Source organism: Helianthus annuus, chromosome 15, assembly GCF_002127325.2.
Source record: "Helianthus annuus cultivar XRQ/B chromosome 15, HanXRQr2.0-SUNRISE, whole genome shotgun sequence".
Classification (NCBI taxonomy): Eukaryota; Viridiplantae; Streptophyta; class Magnoliopsida; order Asterales; family Asteraceae; genus Helianthus; species Helianthus annuus.
Window position 1 is genome coordinate 172,662,208 of NC_035447.2, and position 10,513 is coordinate 172,672,720.

A 10,513-nucleotide genomic window follows, 5' to 3' on the forward strand; every position below is an offset into this window, starting at 1 on the left:
CTTCTTCTTAAGTTTGTATCTCATCTATTTCATCCACTCTAATTTCAAAACCTAATTAAAATGTTTTGCTTACTAAAGAGTTTCTACAAAATTTGCACTTATTGGATTGTTGATTATCTCTTAAGATATGACAACCCTACTGCTCTTTTCTGATAAAAGTATTACAGAAGAAAATTAGAGCATGACTAGTGGGATAAGTCAAACATTATATCTCTTATGATAATCAAGAACTCACTTAATTATTGCTATCATGTGAGCTATTCTAGATTCTAAATTTCCTAAGACTAATTTGTTTTCTTTGGAAGAATCAAAATAACTCCTAAGACGCATGCATTACTCTAGATTCTTACTATAAAGTTAGTGACATATGTGAATACATCATGATGTACAATACCATGACCCATAATTTAAAGGTTTACACATGAAAATCAGTACACTTTTCCGGTGTATTACATATAACATTTCCACTAATACCATAAGTTGCCTTAGGAATCAACTATAACACTCAAGAGTACCAAAGGAAAATGAGTGTGTTAATTAGCAGCATATGTACAGGAAAAGGAATGCATGAAACTGAAAAACTAGATGTTGTTCATCTCACCGCCACTAAACCTAAAAGGAGGATACTTTTAAGATTAAGAGATAGTGTAAAAGTACTACTTCCAGCTATAAGTTTCTTCAAAGGAAAATCTCACAGCAGGTTTATGCCATTAAACTAGGCATGAGCATCGAGACTATCCATAATTCAATGGAACAGCTGGCTAAGATAAGTAGTAAGATATTTATGATATTTAAGTCTGCTAATGGTAATATTCTAACCAACACATGACCGGTTGACTCTAGTTCTATGTGTTTCAGAAATCAACAAATAATTAATATGAGAGTTAGTGGCAAAATTTTATGTTAAAACTATAAGAACCATAATAAACTGTTTTATAATTGGGCTTTATGATACCCAGTGTTGTAAAAGTTGGATTCCAAGGCCGAGTACTCGGCGAGTACTCGGTCCTCGGAACCCCTCCGAGGCGACTTCCTCCTAGGAGAACTCAATTAGTCGGCCTCGGTCAAACTTGGCGCCTAGTCGGACGTAGTCGGAAAGAGTCGGCCTAGTCGGTCTAGGCGGTCAACGTGGTTTGTTGACTTTTAATTAGTCAAAATCGGCCTAATCGGACTACTCGGCCTTGTACTCGGACTTGTATTCAGAATATTTGAACTTTAAACATGTTTCATTTTAAATTATACTCAGTTGACATGAATTATGCTTATTTTAACATATGTATAATATATAACAATTAATTTTCTTTATAGTTACCATGTCCGCGTACTCCCCGACTACTCTCCGAGTACTCCGATTACTCCCAACTCCCCAGTCGGCCGACTAGAGACCGCCTAGCGACTTTTACAACACTGATGATACCTTATATATTCTGTAGATTATTCAGAATTTAGTATCAATATAAAAGCTACATTATGATAGTTGTGAGGTTTGCATGGTTAATACAAAGTCACTCTTACCTTAAACTCTCATATTATTTGTCATCTCAATCTGGATAAAAACCTTATAAGATAGAACTAGATGATGCTACACTTTTTCACAACCTTTTCTTATCATAAAAATGAAAAATTTAACAAAAGAAAAATGAGACTTACAAATTCCATCCATTAAGACCAAATTTCATGAGAAATCATGACTAGGTTAATGAAGGATGAAATATTATCAAATCTCATTCTTAGTGACTTATGAGAATGTGTTATAAGCCATAATATTTAAATGGCTAAGGGAATAAATTAAGTTTCATTAGAAGTTATATTTCATTGGAACTTATCCCAAAATGGAATATTCAGACATAATTCATTTATCATAATATTTACTTGTATTTAATATGTCTTATATGAATAAAGGTATTAAAGAAATTAATTCATATATACTATGATTCCTTCTAAATATGTCCCTCAAAATTTTATAACATCTGGACATTAAGGAAATCAAGTTTGACATATATGACAGGTTCCCACAGCATGTACATCATTGAAACTTATCTTGTAGTATTCCTAGAGAACTAAAATGTTAGTGGAAGCATTAAGTGTCTTAATCTTAACTTGCGAGAGTTGCAAGAGGTAGGGGGTGAAAACTTGTTGTTACCTCAATTTGTACCTCTTGTACAAGACATTGCTTCTTCACAACTTTTCTCTTTAAGAATCTACTGTTACTCTAACAAAAGTTTCATTGTTGCTTAAATGTGGGCACACTCAGATTTCTTACCAAAATTATAATCCTCAAACAGAGAAACTACAATGAGTTACATCATTAACTTGTTTCTCTATTAGAATCTATTGGCCTTCTAATGTTGACCATAAGCATGCTAATTTTTTTAATGATTTCTAAAATTAGTGGGAGTAGTAAAAGTCCTTATCATGACTTGCAAGAAGTACAAGAGGCGGGGGGAAGAGACTTATTAAATTTACTCCGATTACACCTCTTGTACACCATACTCCACCAACTCTTACACACTTAGAATCTTGAAAATGATAGCAACTTAATCAAGAGTTAATCCATAAAACTGAAACTCATAATACAACCCAATAATCAACTACGGAGGTCATCTAACTTTGATGATTATGTATCCTCCTTGATTGAAGTTGAAATGGATATTAGAAAGTTTACTGATCCTACCTCTTCTAATTAAGCCATTAGCATCAATCAATTTTCTAAATGGAATAAAAATTGTTATTAGAAAATTCAATTTTATGTGTCAAAATAATGTTTGGGATTTGGTTGAATTACCTAAATCCAAATGCAAACGTTAAGACACTAAAAGCAAGATTGATTGTTAATGGTTATGCTCAGAAGAGAATTATTTATCAAAGAATCATCTTACCTTTCTTACAAAAGGTTTCTTTGAGGATCATTGTTGTTCTAGTAGCTTATAATCTTTTGTAGCTACATTAAATGGATATTAAAACAACTTTCCCTAAACAAAGACTTACATGTTCAAAACAACCTGAAAGTTCTAAACTGAAAGGTCAAGAACATTTAGTTTCTAAGTCGATGAAATCCATATATGGGTTGAAGCAAACATCAAAATGTGATGAAATCTTAATGCAATTCTTTTCATCATGAATTAAGTGGATTTATGTGTACCAACCTCAGGATGAGTGGGAGCAACTAATGTAAACTTGTCCTTATATAGATGACACTCTTTTGATAAGTATATGTTACATAAGTCAAATAATTTCTCACGCATATTTTGATATAATGAATCTCGGAAATACCACTTACATGAGAGATATCAAAATATACCGAGATAGACCCATTGGGGCAATAGTTTTGTGCCATAAGCTTTACTCTAGAGTGGGTCCTTACATATGTAACAAACAATATTGCTCCCATTAAGAGGATAAAATGATAAATGAGATTACTTCCTTATGTTTCATTAATTAGTGTTGGTAATTTTAGTGTTATCAACGGATTTTAGGGTATTGGATTAACTTGTTGATCGAGGAAATAACATTGGAGATTGAACGAGTTAGGTGCCGCGGGAGTGCGGGCTCGATTCAATTCTAATGTTATTTGAGTATTTATATAAATATCCTTTTGGGCTTAATTGTTTTATAATGGCCATATTGTTAAGTTAATTAATGTGATTTACTTTAGTTTACTAAAGAATTAAGTAGATCTATATATGGGCCAACTTAATTTAATAAGGGCCAACGTAAATAATTTACTACAAGTATATTTTGGGCCTTGAATTAAAACAATGGATATGGCCATTGGCCAAGTAAAAAGAAGGCGATATGTTTTTTTTGAACTGTTCTCTCGATCAGGGTATACGCACAAATAGAACACACAGTACGGTTACAGTTTTGTGCTCTTCATCATCTTCATATCATATAAACATCAAATCCAATTTCAACAAGAGTGATCTCTGTCTAATCCGATAAATCATTGCGTGTAACCCGCAAATAGGTTTATCTGATAGTTCTCATACGATTCAGAGATTAATCCAGGTTTTAATCATAACTTTGCAATTTCAATTCGGGTTCCGGGTTTGTTAATTTCCTTAAAACTACTTGTTCTAGACCGATTATACAACAAAGATAAACCTATTTTAGGGTTCAATTTGATCATTGGTTGTGATTTCAAGTTTGAAAAATATTGTACAGTAAATATTTTTCAGTTCTGTAGTTTGTGAATTAACCCTAATTCACATGTTCTAGTGATTAATCTGGGTTTGTTTATCTTGATTTCACAAGTTTTTATTATAGAAATCTAGTTTCATAAATTTTATTTCTAGCAGTGAATTATTTTCTGGAATCTTTAGGGTTTATTTTGGTTGGTTGAAAATCGAATTTAAGTAGGGTGTCATATAATATTTTCATGGCATGAGATTTCAAAATTAATCTTATTTTACATGTACTTTGAATTTCGTGCATACTGCTTTTGACTATTGATACAAATTGCAAAATTCCTTCGTTTAAGTGGTGAATATATGATTTGAATTTTAATAGCAAAGTTTTACTTTAGTTCAGTTATATATGAAATTTCTTATCATCTGCTGCGACTAGATGATGGATTGATTTGATGAATTAACTAAAGGGTGGCTTGGAAATCATTTAATTAATTTAAAGTGGGTTTGTCAAATAATTTAGAAGGGTAGTGTACTTTATTTTATTTTCATCACTATCAAGTTTCAAATCAGTTGTTTTAAAATGGTTGAACGTGATGAGGCAAGTGGGAAGTTTAACAAGGGTAATGGTGATAAAAGAAAGTTTGATTGGGGTAATAATGATTCCAACAAGAAACCAAAAAGGGGTTGTTGGAGATGTGGCAAACCGGGTCATTTCAAGAAAGATTGCCGTGTGAAGCCTGCGGATGGAAACAAAACTAACATAGCGGGTCCAAGTGGGTCAAAAGATGCAAATGCTTCACAAGATACGCTTACTAATTCCACTCTAAGTTTGACAAAACCTATGAGTTTTGTAGTTGATTCAATTGGTCATTCGGGACATGTTAATTATTTACAAAACACAAAAATTGGATTTGATTTAAAGAAGCAAAATTTATTTTGTGATTTGGATAATAAACAAATAAAAGGTAATGTTTCTAAATCAAACAAATTTAATACAAAGGTGCAGCCCGTTGGCTGTGGTGGTACACACATGGAGCAATTGGGCCAAATTACTAGAAGTGTACAAGTCGGGAAAATCCCTCTGGGTGTGAAATAAATGAAACCCGGTCTTCGGGTTTGTTATCGGACTTAAAAAGTCCAATGGTTTATAAACATAATTCGGTTGAGAATTATGTATCATTTATTTCTGAATCCTTTTATGTATAAGATGACATGCTTGCATGGTGGGTTGACTCGGGTGCTACGAGTCATGTTTGCAAGGATCTCAAATGGTTTGAGGAATTTGAACCACTTGAGGATGGATCTGTACTAAGGATGGGAAATGTTGCAACCGAGCCCATCAAAGGAGTTGGAAAAGTTAGACTTGTATTCACGTCTGGAAAACACTTGTTGTTAGATAATGTGTTGTATGTACCGGGGATTCGAAAGAATCTCTTATCCGGAATTATATTAAACAATTGTGGTTATAAATAGGTCATTGAGTCGGATAAGTTTATCTTGTCTCGACATGGAACCTTTGTAGGATTTGGATATTTATGTAATGGCATGTTTATGCTTAATATTGATGTCCCGTTTGCTGGTGAATCTGTTTGTATGGCATCTTCATCCTTTAGTAATGTTAAGAATGATTCACGTATATGGCATGCTAGATTAGGTCATGTTAATTATTATAGGATGAAAGATATGTCTAAAATGAGCCTAATACTTGCCTTTGACATGCAAAACTCTAGTAAATGTCATACTTGTAAATTGACTAAAATTACTAGGACACCGTTTAAAGATGTTAAAAGGGATTCTAAGGTATTAGAATTAATTCATTCTGATTTATGTGACTTTCATAGTACGCCCTCACTTGGAAATAAAAAGTATGTGGTTACTTTTATTGATGATGCCTCTAGGTTTTGTTATGTCTATTTATTGCATTCGAAAGATGAAGCTCTTGATAAATTCAAAATTTATAAACAAGAGGTAGAGCGACATCAAAGTTGTTTGATAAAGAACCTTCGTACTGATAGAGGTGGAGAGTATTATGATCCAGTTTACTTTCAGTCTACTGGTATAATACATCAAACCACTGCTCCTTATACACCACAACAAAATGGTGTATCAGAGAGGAAGAATAGGACTTTGAAAGAAATGGTTAATTCCATGTTGTCCTATTCTGGATTAAGTGAAGGTTTCTGGGGTGAGGCTATGTTAACAGCCTGTTATTTGTTGAATAGAGTTCCTAATAAAAAGTCTAAAGTAACCCCATATGAACTCTGGTACAAAAAGGCACCAAACTTGAGTCATCTTAGAGTTTGGGGTTGTAGAGTTGTTGTAAAGCTTACTGAACCAAAATTGAGAAACATAGGTGAAAGAGGCATTGATTGCATCTTTATTGGGTATGGTGAGCATTCCCCTGTTCATAGGTTCTGTGTCACAGAACCAAATGACTATGTTTCTGTCCACACTGTGATTGAATCAAGAACTGCTGATTTTGGCAATGAGGATAGATTTTCTTCTGTGCCTAGACTAAAGGACATGCCTTATAGTTTGAAAACATCAGCTGTAACTGAGTTTGGTAATAACTATGTTGGTACCAAAGATGTACCATCTACTAGTACCGAACCTAGGAAGGGTACTAGGGTCAGGAAAGCCAAGTCTTTTGGCTCTGACTTTCATCTTTATTTGGTGGAAGGAACCAGGAATAGGGTTGAACATCAGTATCAATATTGTTTCAATATTGAGGAGGACCCTAAGACATACAGTCAGGCAATGGCATCTAGGGATGTTGCTTTTTGGAAAGAAGCCATCCAAGATGAGATGGATTCTATCATGCATAATAATACATGGAAATTGACTGATTTGCCTCCTGGTTGCAAACCTTTGGGTTGCAAATGGATTTTTAAAAGAAAGATGAAAGTTGATGGTAGCATAGATAAGTTTAAAGCCAGGTTGGTTATCCAAGGCTTTAGACAAAAGGAAGGAATAGATTTCTATGATACATATGCTCCTGTTGCAAGAATTTCCACCATAAGGCTTCTTTTAGCTCTTGCTTCAATTCATAACTTGGTAATTCACCAAATGGATGTCAAGACCGCGTTCTTGAATGGTGAATTGGATGAAGAGGTATACATGAAACAACCTGAGGGTTTTGTATTACCTGGACAAGAGCACAAGGTGTGTAAACTCATCAAATCATTATATGGTTTGAAACAAGCACCTAAGCAGTGGCATCAAAAATTTGATGAGGTGATCTTATCTCATGGTTTTCTTCTAAACCAAGCGGATAAGTGTGTCTACAGTAGATTTGAATCCTCTGGTAAAGGAGTGATTATTTGTCTATATGTAGATGATATGTTGATCTTTGGCACTGACCAAGATCAGGTTGATAAGACAAAGAAATTGTTGTCTTCGAACTTTGAAATGAAGGATATGGGGGAGGCGGATGTGATCCTTGGAATAAGGATTAAAAGGAGTAACAATGGTATAACCATGACCCAGTCTCATTACATTGAGAAAGTGTTGAAGAAATTCAATCATTGTAATTGTTCTCCTGTTAGCACTCCTCTAGATCCTAGCATCCGGTTAATGCCCAATTCTGGTGATTCAGTTTCACAATTAGAGTATGCTAAGGTCATTGGATGCTTGATGTATGCTATGATTAGCACAAGGCCTGACATAGCTTATGATGTGGGTAAGTTGAGCAGATTTACTAGTAATCCTAGTGCTCAACACTGGCAAGCAGTGAACAGACTGCTTAAGTACCTAAAAGGAACCATGCACTTTGGTTTATGCTATTCAGGTTTTCCTTCAGTTATAGAAGGGTACTCTAATGCAAGTTGGATAAATAATAAGGAAGATCATTCCTCCACAAGTGGATGGGTGTTCTTACTTGGTGGGGGTGCTATCTCCTGGGCTTCAAAGAAACAAACTTGCATCACTGACTCAACTATGGAATCTGAGTTTGTGGCTTTAGCTGCAGCTGGTAAAGAAGCGGAGTGGCTCAGAAATTTGATCTATGAGATTCCATTATGGTCGAAACCGATATCACCAATCTCTATCAGGTGTGATAGTGCAGCTACCTTGGCTAAGGCATGTAGTCAAGTGTACAATGGGAAGTCTAGACACTTAGGTGTTAGACATAGTATGATTGGAGAATTAATCATGAATGGTGTGATATCTGTTGAATTTGTTAGATCTGAGCTTAATTTAGCTGATCATCTAACCAAAGGGTTAGGAAGAGATCTCGTGAAGAAATCAACTAAAGGGATGGGTTTAAAGTCCATTTTAATTATCTTATGTCAAGACACCCAATTCCCATCAACGTTAGATGCAGAATTCAATGCGGAAAGCTTGTCATAACGATATTGGAACACATTAGCAAATCATCCCAAGGTATGTGTTCAGACTGCAAGATAAAGTAGGTTGAAGTTGAACTTCTTAATAGTTCATTGATAAATTGCAGTGCAGGTGCAAGAGTAATGAACTACCTATAAGAATATGAAGTTTAGCCGCTTCAAGAAGCTTTGGACTTGAGCTTTGATATACTCTTTGAAGGATTAGGACACAGGCTAGTAAAATATTGTGTCAAGTGGAATTTGGATTTGTAAACGCGTGTGTATGTTACCTACATGTATTTAAATGGATAACATGGGTTCAATCCATAGAGACGCCCAGTTATTCTAATATTTGTAACGTGTAATATACTAAGTGAAAATTCAATCCTCGGGACATTTTCATTATGCATGCGTTTGTGTTTATGTGAGGACACTTAAGTTAATCATGGATACCACTAAAATGGGGGAGGAATGTTGGTAATTTTAGTGTTATCAACGGATTTTAGGGTATTGGATTAACTTGTTGATCGAGGAAATAACATTGGAGATTGAACGAGTTAGGTGCCGCAGGAGTGCGGGCTCGATTCAATTCTAATGTTATTTGAGTATTTATATAAATATCCTTTTGGGCTTAATTGTTTTATAATGGCCATATTGTTAAGTTAATTAATGTGATTTACTTTAGTTTACTAAAGAATTAAGTAGATCTATATATGGGCCAACTTAATTTAATAAGGGCCAACGTAAATAATTTACTACAAGTATATTTTGGGCCTTGAATTAAAACAATGGATATGGCCATTGGCCAAGTAAAAAGGAGGCGATATGTTTTTTTTTTGAACTGTTCTCTCGATCAGGGTATATGCACAAATAGAACACACAGTACGGTTACAGTTTTGTGCTCTTCATCATCTTCATATCATATAAACATCAAATCCAATTTCAACAAGAGTGATCTCTGTCTAATCCGATAAATCATTGCGTGTAACCCGCAAATAGGTTTATCTGATAGTTCTCATACGATTCAGAGATTAATCCAGGTTTTAATCATAACTTTGCAATTTCAATTCGGGTTCCAGGTTTGTTAATTTCTTTGAAACTACTTGTTCTAGACCAATTATACAACAATTAGAAGCCTTATAAAGGTTCAAGTTTACACTCGTTTAGATATTGCTCACATTGATGAACATTAGATCACTCTAGATTATTGTGAAGCATCTTACAATATCTTTAAAAAACGAGAAAGACTATAAGAAGAGGTTGATTATTCTTACCTTGATTTTATGATGTTCAAAAGAAACTAAAAGTCAATTTGGGGTAATCCTTACGTTTGCAGACAAATCTATCTCATGGAGGAGTTATAAGAAACTGTTAACGACAACCTAAATTATAATGACATAATATGTTGTTAATTAACAACGCAATTATCACTAAATGTTGTTGAAATTTTATCAGTAGACTCATAAACCTATTAACTCCATATAAATACTATTTTGAAGACTTACTGTGAAAAGTCAGCTACCTTATTTCCTCGAACAGTAACAGTTCGAGAGGTGCTGCATTAAACTTCGATGCAAAATTATTGTTCGTTTATGAACAAGAAGAGGAACCTAAATACTTGTATCGAATACATTTACATTCATGATATGCTTGCGGATCCGCTAACTAAGGTCTACACCCGAAGTCTTTTTAAGAGCTCATAATAAAGACGGGTTTTACTAAAGGCTTTACATAATAGCATATCGTACATATGAATGATTAATTATTATTTTTTCCTCAATTACACAATTTGTTTGTCTATAAATACGTATGTGCACCTGATGACGTATAGACAATAATTATACAAATTAATTTCAAATGGATTACTTCAGTCATTTTGGTCTTACATTTACGTATGTTTGGATTTGGAGTTTTAACATGATTAATGGGGGTCTTAAGTTGACAGTAACTCAATGGCTGTATTTTTCTGTTGCAATTTCAATTTGAAACATTGATTAATGTTTTAACTTGGCCAAACTTACTTATACTTATCACAAATGATCACTCGGCTAAGTGGGAGAA